This window comes from Rhipicephalus sanguineus, chromosome 9 (assembly GCF_013339695.2).
Source record: "Rhipicephalus sanguineus isolate Rsan-2018 chromosome 9, BIME_Rsan_1.4, whole genome shotgun sequence".
NCBI lineage: Eukaryota > Metazoa > Arthropoda > Arachnida > Ixodida > Ixodidae > Rhipicephalus > Rhipicephalus sanguineus.
Genome location: NC_051184.2, coordinates 52,994,298 through 53,007,710, shown reverse-complemented (window position 1 = coordinate 53,007,710; position 13,413 = coordinate 52,994,298).

Sequence of the window (13,413 nt, the reverse complement as noted above, 5' to 3'; positions counted from 1 at the left end):
CTAGGCCGGTCGATGCTCGCGCGATAACCTTCATATCGCGCTCGATCTGTGCATGGTACTCCTACTCCTATGCTGACCCGAAGGTCGCGGGATCGAATACCGGCGTCGGCGGCCGCATTTTCGATGGAGGCGAGAATGCTTGATGTCCGTGTGCTTATATTTAGGTGCACGTTAAAAAACCCCAGGTGGTCGAAAATTCCGGAGCCCTCCACATCGGCGTCCCTCATAATCATATCGTGGTCTTGGGACGTTAGACCCCAACAATTATTGTTATTATTATATCTTAATCGTTTACTCGTGTTGTAAACGCTGCTCTCAAGGACAGCTTACACCGCTCTCGCATGGCAAAAAATCGAAGGGCACTTCGTAAATTCGAAAGTGTGTTCGGCGAAAGCCTGTGGCCATTCGACTGACTGTGCCATGGTATCGGAGGAATCCACATTCTTGGGGCACTTCTCCGAACCGGTTGTCGTGGAATCATCACCGGGCCGCTTGGGACCATCCGACTAACTCGACTGCTGCAACGAGACGTCTGACGAAGGAGCGTTGCCGCGCGCGCCATCACGTGATTGTTGAGAGAGTGTAGAGGGCATGGACGGACGGACAGTGGACGGACGGACGGTCGGACGCCGCCGCTGTGCCATCACGTGATTGCTGAGAGAGTGTGAGGGTGCATGGACGGACGGACGGTCGGATGCCGCCGCTGTGCCATCACGTGATTGCTGAGAGTGTGAGGGTGCATGGACGGACGGACGGTCGGATGCCGCCGCTGTGCCATCACGTGATTGCTGAGAGAGTGTGAGGGTGCATGGACGGACGGACGGTCGGATGCCGCCGCTGTGCCATCACGTGATTACTGAGAGTGTGTGATGGGGGAGAGGCCACAGCTGGCACCGTTCCAGGGCAGGGACGGACGCCGCGAGTATGAGACATTAAAGGCGTTCGCCTTAATACACAGCGCTCTCAACCATTTCTCTGTTTAAATGCGTAAACATTTCCATGCCGACTCGACGAGAAACCGTCCGCCCCTTTGTCTGCTGGGTTTGAATCCCAGCCCCCTCGCTCCGAAGTCAATCAACCAATCAATGAATCAATCAATACAATCAATCAATACAATGGACTGGGAAGAAAAAACATTAGCTCAGCTTGCACTAAGTCGCGCAAGGCTGGGTCGCAGCAGAGCCGGTGGTCACCTAGCTGGCCCTGACTTGGCTAGGCTTTTAACATCTCACCTCTCTCTCTCCCAACCCTTGCTATGCTATACTATACTATACTATACTATACTATACATGGCTGTGCTTGCTCTCGCCAAGAAACTTTTTTCTCTTTCTCTCTGTACGCGATCGTTCTCTCGCCCATCAGAGTTATTGCATCCCACGCCGGAGAAATGGACGCACGTGTTCTGGGAGCAAAGCAGTAAACGACAATGAAGAAGAAGATCGCTTTCGCCTTCGAGTGCTCTTAGGCAAATGCATAAGGGTCGTGCGACTTTTCGCTGGGCTACGCACTCCACTTCCAGATAGTACTATATATCTGAACTATATCAATGCGTACCCGCGGTGCAAAAGTAAACGTAAAAAATCACACCATTTCCGCTAAAGGAACCACGAGGCGATGCGAAGCAGCGTTTCGGCATGTCGAGCCCGCGTTTCAGAGGGGGAGTGGAGAGGGGAAGGGGGAGAGAGGGAAAGTGGGAGAGGAGGTGTGTGGAGAGGGTTCGCGCATGCGCAGTAGGGGTGGTCACGCCGCACACCACCACCGGATTGAACTCCGCCATAAGATGCTTCGCATCTAAAAGAGGGCACTGTCTGTGAAGGCCCTACTGGAATTCGTGATGGCGGAATAAGAGCCCTCACTAGGAGGACACGATATAAAAGAGGAACTGAGGGATTGTATACACGTGAGGGAAATTTCCACGTCGCGATATTTCAACGTCGTTAACACGCGTTTTCGTGTTCGCGGGACGCGCGTGCCACGGCCCCTCTGTTCCAGAAGCTGACGAACGCTACAAAGACGATGAAAGACGCCGTGCTGATGACGCCCAGAAAACAATGTCCTAACATGCAACACCAATAAAAACTGTACGCCTACGCGTCACTTAGACAATAGCACAGGAGTTTCTGCGTGGATTTTTTTTAGTCAAATACAGCAATGTTTGCCAATCGCACCTGAGCCGTTTACACAACGTCAAGCGATTAGCAGAGTATAAGGAGAATGGCCGCACGCCATATATAATATATATATATAATATATATATATATATATATATATATATATATATCTATATATATATATATATATATATAATTAGAGCTACCAGGCAAGAGAACGAAGGAAAGTATAGGGGGATGTTTTGTAGTAATTATGGTGTAAATGTGAAGAAAGTAAAGTGAACGAAAAGGTAATTTGCCGCCGGCAGGAACCGAACCTGCGACCTTCGAATCAGACGCGTTATTCGTAGGTCGCAGGTTCGGTCCCCGCCGGCGGCAAGTTATCTTTTCGTCCACTTTATTTTCCTCACATTTACACCATAATTACTACGAATACATCCCCTGTACTCTCCTTGACTTTCTTGCCTGGTAGTCCTAATTAAGAATATATTATATATATAATATATATAATATATATATATATATATATATATATATATCTATATATATACTTATATATATATATTATATAATTACTGACGTAAAATGATGTCTTCACTCAGTCATCTTGAGATGTATGCCTCTTCAGGAAAAATGGTTATGAAGACAGCGAGCAATTATTCCATTTCCTTTACTTTTGAGGATTTCCGCATATATATATATATTATATATATATATATATATATATATATATATATATATATATGCGGAAATCCTCAAAAGTAAAGGAAATGGAATAATTGCTCGCTGTCTTCATAACCATTTTTCCTGAAGAGGCATACATCTCAAGATGACTGAGTGAAGACATCATTTACGTCAGTAATTGAAGGAATTAAATTAACTTATCAATTAATCAGTGAAGACAGGCGGTCGGGTAATATGGGGAACTTGAAATCCTTCCTGCAGAGAGACCGTTGCCGCTTTTGGAATTTCGATAAATTCTGGTAATTTTGCGGAGTAAAGAAATTTTTCGGAATGACAAAGCGCCAGTGGGCTGTTCGGAGGAACGACTTCCAATTCGCCCATTTTACCCACCTCCTGTTTCCTCTAATTAAAAAAGTTAATTAGTGTATTTGCTTTATTACTGCCGTAATTGTTGTCTGTAGTCATGTTAAGATGTCTGCCGCCACAGAAATCATTGTGAAAAGGCAGCAAGCAAGTACTCCATTTTAGCTATTTTCAATCATTTCAGGATACATTCCTTGAAGCACCGTGTATAATCCATTTTTATCATGTGAAAAATTGTGTTTACAAAATTTTTTGTATCACAGACTGACATTTTCTGTGTGTATACGGTAAGGGAAATTAAGTGCGCAACGTCCAAGCTGAAACTGTAAAGAATCTCTAGCCCATAAAAAAGTACTTGTTTACCGAGGCTTACGGACAGGGCCATTATCAAATTATCTCAGCTGGGAATCCATTCTAGTCCCCTCGCAGCTCTGCGTTGAAAGCATGGAAGTGTAAACTCGCGATAGTGTATACGTGGTCTGTCTGGACAACGAACAGATATATCATCTGTGGATCAGACGGAGCTGTGCCTTTCTACTTCATCTACTCGACACTCCAAAAAAAAAAAAAAAACAATCTGAAAAGTACTGTTTTGACCGCCTTTTTGACCGGCAACAACAATCGTTATCGGGCTTGCTTTCGTTTTTTCCTCATTTGAAAACTCGGCTCCCGCCACTTTCTATCGAGAATGCTATGTAGCCTGATAGCGCGCCGTTCGTGACTTGAAAGTGTCGGGCGCGCGGCGATAACGCAAGGAAAGGCACGCGACAGAGATGATGATAAGAAAAAAAAAAAAGGACCTCCCAAAATGGTGCAAAAGCTGTTTTTACAGTGCATCTTTCTCGATGCCAACTGTAGGTACACTCTAAGAAAAATCGAGTATTTGGGGAATATTTCTGCCAAACAAGAATAATCGTCATCCACCTCGCGTACTTTCCTCGCGTTATCACCGCGGTCCCCGCACTTCGCGGTCACGAACGGCGCGCGTTGTCAGCGTGACATAGCATTTTTGATAGGAAAGTGACCGAGAGCTGGATTTTCAAGACAGGAAACGCGAGCAAGCCAGATGACGATTATTGTTGTGTGGCAGAAATACTCCCCAAATACTCGATTTTTTCTTAGCCTGCAAATGTAGGTACTGTGCAGCTTGTTTTTATCGCTCTATTTTTTTCAAGAGAGTATTTTGTTTCTTGTAATTGGATAAATATCAGTTTCAGCACGAGGACCATTATAGTAGTGAAAGCAGGGGCGGCGTCGGGAAAAGGGGGGTGGGGGCTGGAAGGGGCGGTGGCACCCCGACTGCCTCTGTATGACGTAACGTACGCGGTTCTCACGTCGTATACGTGGCCGAGCATTCTTCGAGAAACGATGAACCCTTGGAAGGCGATAACGCGTGTACAAAGCAACACACGTGCCAGCAAACAGGATGAGAATGCTTACATTAGACACGTTACACAAGAACTATGCTACAATGTTTGAGAGATTTACATTAAGAGAATCGCGCACTCGTTTTAAAACACCCTCGATACATACGCGAAATCTTCGCCGACTGCGTCTAAAGGCTCGTTCGATCACGCCTGCGTCTGGCACCGGTCGCGCGACGATTTGCGACTGACGACCAAAAAGCGACTAAAGACGACCGATATGTTCACACCTGCGCGCGACTTATACCCGTCGCTACACAGAATTCACGTCTACTCGCCTGTGGCTCGCGTTGCCATTGGCCCGTATAAAGAGCTTACTTCCCTGTTCCTGCGCGCCTGATTGGTTCAGATATTTGCGACTGCAGTCGCGCTACTGAAAAATAGAGCAGCGAGCAACTGAGCCAAAGTAGTCGCTTTGAGGAAAACGCGGCCATTTGCGACCGTTTGCGACCAGTCGCTTTGTGATTAATTTGGTCGTGCGACCGGTGCTAGTCGCAGGTGTGAACGAGCTTTAGGTATGAGCCCGAGACGATTTTTTTTTTTTTTGTTAAGGCGTTCTCGCTACTTGCTGTGCTCGAGTCTCAATTGCTCTGCTTGCATGCGTTCTTTGTGGAACTTAGCGCTCTTATATATGTCACATGACTTGCTAATGCTTACGCAAACGTTAAGTATCATACATGTTGCTTATTGTGCAACTGTATACGATTTTTTACACGAGAGATTTCTTGGGAATCGGTAAAAAAAGTGCGACCAGCTGCCCTGTCGAAAAAGCGAAGCTGATGCACCCCCCCGCTCGCCTTCGTCAGGCTCACCCTCACCTATATTTGTAGGCCTCTCATTGGTTCACCCTTTCCACTGAGCCTCACCCTCGCCCATCTTGGGGCGGCGCAGCCCTTCCTCTTCAACCGTGTCCCACTCTCGCCACGCCGCAAGACCCCGTGACCAGCGCTATACGCTAAAGGACGGAGAAGCCTCGAATAAACACCTTCGCTGTTAAAAAAACTGATCATGACGTATAGTTACGAAAGTGCCATATACGCCTGATTCGTATTCGTGAATATTGCTGCAAAAAGGCGGCGTCCAGAAAGGAGAAATTTCTCACGTTACTGCACGGCATAGTGCACGCCCTTTCCCTATTTGGACGTCCAACTGTGAAGTTCCAGCCTCCAGTATTTTACTGTGGTTGCTGACGACTCTAATAGGCTGAAAACGCATTTTAGATGTGAAGCATCTTATAGCGGAGTTCAATCCGGTGGTGGTGGTGGCGGTGGTGGTGTGCGGCGTGATCACCCTTACTGCGTATGCGCAAATCTTCTCCACACCCCCTCCACATCACCTCTCCCCTTCCCCCCTTTCCCATCCACCTCTCCTTCCCTACCATCGACTACGCGGTAAACACTGCTTTTTTTTTCTTTCCTAAATTTTTTTTGTTGGCTCCAAGTTCCACACCAGCATAATTTGGGATGCTGTAGCGATAACAGATAAGCATAATAGAGGCAATGGCAGTGAAGCTTTATCGCGTGAAATCGTAATAGACGCCAGGCTTGCCACTTATATTCTCATGTGCACAGTTTGTGACGTCATGAGCATCGTGCCTATGACGTCACTTGAATGTCCTTGCTTCAGAAATTCGATCCACGCCGTCAAAAAGAAAATATGGCACTGTATCTGGAGCCTCAGTGTCGTTGCTGCCGTTACAGTCTTAATTGAAATAAGCCAGCGAGACGATAATTGTGGGATAGTCACATCAGGCACGAAAGAAAGAAGTGAGTGTATTTTTAAATCACTCGTGGACTGTCATGCGTGACTGGTATGAAAATGCAGCCATTGACCGATTGATGCTCAAGTATTTATTGCTCAAATACAACTGCTTGTGAAAATACTTAATCAACGTTGCGAACGTCGGAAGTGTGTATGCACACAAATTAGCTTCGCAATTAACGAACCCACTCATTACTTCATAAAAATACTTACTGGGGTGCAACGGAGACAGCGCAAAGCCGTACCCCGTTGCACTGAAGAAGGTAGCCGAATTATGCCGATGTGTTCAGAAGACGGTCGATTCAGAGTATTGAGCGTGGCGGAGCGCTCTATGGGGGAGCAGTAAATGCTATAACCGATGAGAACTGTTCACCGGAATGAGATCGCGAATGGAGCCAATCACTACTTGAAAATACATCAACCCCACATTAAATGAGCACCTCAAATGCTCTGGGCTCACGTCAAGCTTTTTTCGATTTTTTTTTTACCTAGCTTTACGTCGGCTAAACTGGAGATTGGGCGAAGTTATGGGAAAACGTCGATAGCTTGAATCTTTTAACTGCGCAAGTAATAATAATATATAATATCTGAGGTTTAACGTCCCAAAACCACGATATGATTGAGAGACGCCGTAGTGGAGGGCTGCGGAAATTTCGACCACCTGGGGTTCTTTAACGTGCACCTAAATCTCAGCACAAGGGCCTATAGCATTTTCTCCATCGAAAATGCGGCCGCCGCAGCCATGATGCGATCCCGCGACCTTCGGGTCAGCAGTCGAGTGTTACGATTTCGTGAACACCTGTGCCGTCGTGTACGTCTGAACCGCCGTGGTAGTTTAGCTGCCGTAAGGTGTTGCGCTGCTACGTTCGAGGACGAGGGTTCGATACCCGGCACTTATAATTGGGTGAACGTTAATTTTGGTCGGAAATTATCCGGAACACTGGCGTACCCAGGAGGGTATGGGTTCAACCCCCACCCACCAAATTTTAAAATTTTGCATGTGTACACGTGCGCATACAAACACACGTACGAACATACATACAGTATGGTTAAATTCCCCCCTCCGATAAAAAAAATTTGGTTACGCTACTGATGAAATGATATACTACAAATACTCCGAATAAAGTTAAATAAAGCCTCATGAAGCCTCCGTCTTTCGATGAACTTCTGTCCTGTTTTAATTTCTAGCACTTTGATGCACGTCACTGAAACGTGCGGTGAAGTAGACTGACGTGTTTTCCGTTTATTGTGTTCGCCACCCGGTGTACGAGGTACAGTCCACCTCAGTGTATATACCCAAGTGTCGTCAATGCCGAATCGTCCATGCCGTGTCCGCGTTTTAAAAGGCCACTTATATCTTGACATTATGGACTAGGCATCGTCCTGTATCTACACACAGTAATCACAGCAAGTGATCGAATGACCAAGGTATTCATTCTGAGTACAGCGCAAAGAACACGGGACGCTGACGAGTAAGCTGGACACGAAGCTTCAGTACGCTCACAATAAGTGGACGATGCCGAGGCATCGACCACTTATTGCGACTGCTGTATTGCCCGTCGAAAGATGCGAAGTTGTAGGGATTTTCTAGTAAAATGCGCGTGAAATTCAACCTCTTGCTTGGGAAACTCGTTCCATCATGTAAGTCAAACAAACGAAAGAATAAAAAACAGCAATGTTACAGTGGGAAGACTTTTCCTGGCTTCAATCGGAGTTCGGAGGTTTCGAATTAAACGCATAAAAAATTATGCGATGGGCTGTGGGGAACACCAAAATAAGTTAATGATCGATGACAATGGAAAGGTAATAGTCAATAATTGACTGAGGATACAAAAGCAGATTAATGAGCGTCTCGTGACAGCATGGGCTTTCGGCTGTATATAGTTTCGTTAGCTCTTAGCTGAAGACGTATAAATTTTTTATCACCATCGTCATCAGTCTGACTGGAAAAGCTGGTGGGCAGATGAGATTAAGAAGTGTTCGGAAACAACGTCGACGTAGCAAGCACAGGTCCGGTTTAATTGGAAAAATGCTGCTGTTTTTCGGCACGTGAAACACCGTAATTCAGTCATCTTATTTAGAGCGAAAAGTTTAATAATGTCGGCTCGTATGCGTGTCTCGTGCGACGTTATCGCATTTAAACGTCGCTTCGTTATCTCAACAGCGCCGTCTTTTATATTTTATTATTATTCTACTTCAGCGCTCGAGCCCCGCCGATAAAGGTTATTTTCAACACCGTATCGCGTTTTTCCAGCGCAAATGCGAGGGCGTCGAAAGAAAGAGTTCTGACTTTTTTGACGGACGGCGTATCTTTGGCGTTGGACGGAAGGTTATATCTTGACGTTAGACTGAATGCCGCAGCTGGCGAGCGAATAGTACTGCGAATGCTTGCTGTTCCGTTTCTTTTTTTTTCTTACTTGACGCGGTAAGTGTTGTGTGTCGCAAATGTGTCTTCCAACTCTTTTTTTTTTCTTTTTTTCTCCACTATTCCCTCTCCTTATCTTGTGCAGAGATGGCTGGTGATACGGCGATGGCGAGGAGGAGAGGTGTTCCACCGATGACGACAATTTCGCCGTCGACCGCGGAGACGTCGAAAGCGACCGCACCGTGACGTTAGGCGCCACCGTCGCCTCCATTTTATTATTTCGTTTCGCTCTCCTCCATTTTGTTTTCTTTCTCGTGTACGCCTACGTGTTACGGTCGTCTGCTCGCCGCAGCCGCGCGGCGTCGTCTGCTCTTCTTCTGCCGCTGCAAACGTGGGTGTTTGGTGTATAAGTGTATGCGTGATTCTTTCATCGACTTCGTGGTGACGCGAGTGCGGATTATTTACCGTCCGGCGGTGATTTTGGTGACTACGTTTTGTTTTCGTGACTGCACATCGCTGCCACCGTGGTTCGTAACCGCTGGAAAAAGAAAAAAAGAAGAACCCGGATAACGGACCGCTAAAGGACGTGACGAAACACACACAAATGCCGACGACGCAGACCCGCTTGGAGCCCGGCTGCCGGCGCTACGCCGACACGGAGAAAGGTGAGCTACGTTACCGCTTTCACCAGCGAAAGCAGAAACAAACAAACAAATGCAGTGAAGCCGCTTCACTCGATTGCAACGTAAGAAAAAAAAATGTCAGACATCGCTCAGCCAAGCGTCCCGCCACGGGGGTCTACTGGTCATGGTGCTAGACTGTTGACTCGAAGGTCGCGGGATCGAATCCAGGACGCGGCGGCCGCATTTTCGATGGAGGCGAAAACGCTTGAGGCCCGTGTACTTTGATTTTGGTGCAAATTAAAGAACACAAGGTTGTCAAAATTTCCGGGGCCCTCCACTACGGCGTCTCTCGTAACAATATCGTGGTTTCGGGACGTTAAACCCCAACAATTATATGTATTCTCAGCCAGACGTAATGTATTAGGTAGTAAAGACACACATTTAACTCTTAACGCGTAGTATTTACATCAGACAAAAAAAGTACTTACGATTCGCGCAGAAAGCAGCTAGCACGACTGTCTTTCACAGGTTTCACGCATTGCTGTGGGCGTATATAGCTTACATTGTTTTGTTAAATTTACACGGTTTCGCGATTGCGATAGATAGCAGCAAGCGTTCTACCCCAAGAAACTTCAGGCCACTTCGTTTATCATTTTCAAACACCGAAGTGGAAGCCGTGTTTTGAAGTTGTCTCAGAGTAAGGAAAGCCCTCCTTTTTTTTTTTACGTTTTCGGGTACAAGGGAAGGGGGGGGGGGGGAGCGTATAATTCAGGAGTACCTCTTGTAATCTTGTGTATAGCTTAGAATAATATTTTTGAGATATTTGGCTAAACACACACAGAAAAGTGTTGAAAGTCTGCGGGCTAATCGCCAAGGCTTTTCTTTTCCTACCAATGCTAGTACGCTGAGTCGTTGGAAAAAAACGGGAGGTCTTCGGGGCACGTGTTTTTAAACACTGAAGCCGACTATATAGAGTGCTTGTTTGGACCGGTTGGCACATGTTCATAGAAAAGGTGAAACGGCGCGAACCACACGCAGGACAACAGGACAGAGTCCGTCTCTGTCCTGTGTGTGGTTCGCGCGGTTTCTCATCTCTGCAGTGAACGAGAGAAGGAAATAATAAATCCCGTTCAGCGGGCGACGGCAGTGGGATCCAGAACTTGTCACTACTGCCCTAGTTAAAAAAAATAAACAAAAGTCGGGTGCCACACGTGCAGCTAGGAATAAGCTCGGCGTGGCGTGCGGTTTCCGAGCTGCGGTGTCGTTTTGCCGTCGCGTATACAGGGAGCCGTTATGTGTGCCTGCAGAAAAGCCAGCTGCTGTTAGACCAGCTCGCGCTGGGATTAATAGGATGTTCACCCGGAAAGGTCCGTAGAAGGCGTGCATTTTTTCAGAGGCGCGGTATTTCAAGGTGGTTGGATGTGACTGGTCAACGATTGATCTAAGCGAGAGAAGTTTAGAACATACTGTGGTCGCCAATCTCTGAATAATAACGAGCGCTTATTCTAAGCATTCTGGCACTGTGGACGCTTGCGTGACTGCAATTTTCCTGGTCTCTCTTTTGCTTATTATTAATCGGGAACTGTCGACGAGCGCTGCTCTCTCTCTATTATAATATATATATAGATATATATCTATATATATATATATATATATATAATATATAATACTATATATATATATATATATATATATATGAACCCCTATGAACCAAGCAGCAAAACCCCAGAATTAAATATTCCTTCAATTTTTACGTGGCTTACAAAATGGTTACTTTAAAGCAGCCGACGAGCTTTCTGAAATTTTTTCAGGGGCGGGCGATTAGCCACATTTCATCCAGGAATAAGACCAAAAAGAAAAGAAACAAGTAAAAATAACCAAATTGGAATCTAAAACGACGAGAAGATAGGCCGATTTATCAAGGTATATTATGGCAGCAGTTGCGGATGACACGAGTTCAGAGCGTCGTTCGCCTGTTATAGTTATATGGCTATCTTGCGTCGCCAGTACAAGGACGCTGTCCTATAACCGTCCAGGGATGAATGTCAACGGGATTGTTGCACGCCCGGCGAATTACACGACGTTGCGTATATCATAATGCACATATAGGGCTTCTGTGTGCAACCTCGAGTCACAGCGGCACATGCTTTCTCTATCTCTTTCTCTCTCTCACACATATACATATCTGCCTGACTACGCCCACTGCAGGGTCAAAGGCCTCTCCCGTGTTCCGCCATTCAACCCGGTCCTGCGCTTTCTGCTGCCACGTATACTACAAACTCTAATCTCATCTACCCACCTAATTTCTGTCTCCCCCTCGCGCGTTTGCCGTCCCTAGGAATCCAGTCCGTTACTCTTAATGACCAGCGGTTGCCTTGCCTACGCGCTAAGTGTCCTGCCCATGCCCATTCTTCTTCTGATTTCGAATGTGATATGTACTTGAAGGGTGGTGCCACCAAATTTCGAAGCAGTAAAAAGCCTGCTGTAGCCTTCTTCTGTATGGTATAGACACTAGGCACGAAGGGTTGGACACAGCAACGTTTTGGAATGTATTTTAATTCGCTTCCGAAGTCTGCCTAAATGCTCATTCTTGCGATCGAAACCCACCCATCGCCAATTACTACAAGTACCATCCCCCATACTTTCCTCGGTATATTGTCTGTAGTTCTCATTAATATTGTGTCTAACAAAGAGAAACGAGCCCTTAAAAGTTATCGTCTGTCCCACACGCACACACACACACACACACGCGCACGCGCACGCGCACACACACACACACCACACACAACACACACACACACAACACACACAACACACACACACACAACCACACACACACACACACACACACACACACACACACACACACACACACACCACACACACACACCACACACACTGTAGCGAGGAAACGATGACAGACGTCAAACCGCGGATAAGTAAAGGAATTTCAGCCTTTAAAACGCGCATGCCACGTGTATCTTATTCTGGGGCGTGGTTCGTTCTTTTCTGTTTTAACCGAGAAAAACATTGCGAAAGCGAATTTTCTTGAAGCGCTTTTTGAGACTGCCATCTGCGCGCATAGCAGCGTGAAGAGCCTGGGCGAGGTCAACGTCACGTCTCTCAGCGTTCTTTTTCTTTCTTTTTTAGATCGACCGTTTCATTAATGATTCACTGGTTCGTAATGAAAAATTACGAAATTTGTACGATTGGTATTGAAGAACGCTTCTTATGATTTTTTTTTCTTTTTAATGCTTTGAGAGTGGCACGAACGGTACATGTTATAATAGGATAGTGATGGCATATTGAAAGACGTACCCAGTTTTTCATGTCATTTACCCAGGCAATCCGTGGCACGGCCTAGGTCGCTGCTGCGGTTGTTACATTGAAGGATACTAAATAGAAAAACTATTTTTCTGATATTAGTAAGTTATTCTTTCACAATTACAAAATCACCTTGAGAAGGCGCTTGGTAAGCAAGGAAACGCGACAAAAGAAAATGCGGGGCGGCGACGCCACCTTGAAATTCTCGCGCCAGGACGTCGCCCGTCATAGATTTTTGACGGCATATACTAGGTCCTACGTAATACCTAATCAGTAAAATGAAGTTCACTTTCCCCTCTGATTGGACCATAGACTTGGCTACCAAGTTTCGGGAAATTTCGTTGAGCCAACGTCGCCAAGATACGACAAATACTCTTCGAAATCCGTGACGTCACGCGCGGATATTTCGGCGCGAAACTTAGAAATGGAATTTTGACCTTGATTTACTCCTCTATGTATAAACCCCATGATGGTGAAATTAACGGCATTAGAGTTTCTCGGAGTAATCATTTATTCAATGTAACCGATTCACTATTTCAGTGTTGTGTCCCTTTAGAGGTCGCTGCTGGGGTTGTACATTAAAGAGAGCACTTGCCTCCCGGCCCTTGGGCTCAAGGGTCGTGATGAGACAATAGTGTCCGATAGCAATGATGTTTATTGTCATTTTTATGATCAAATTTGAAAAAAAAAGGTTTATAGCCAATATTTGCTCCACTGCTCATTATCATATTTTTATCTGCATGCTTGTGTTTTTGCCC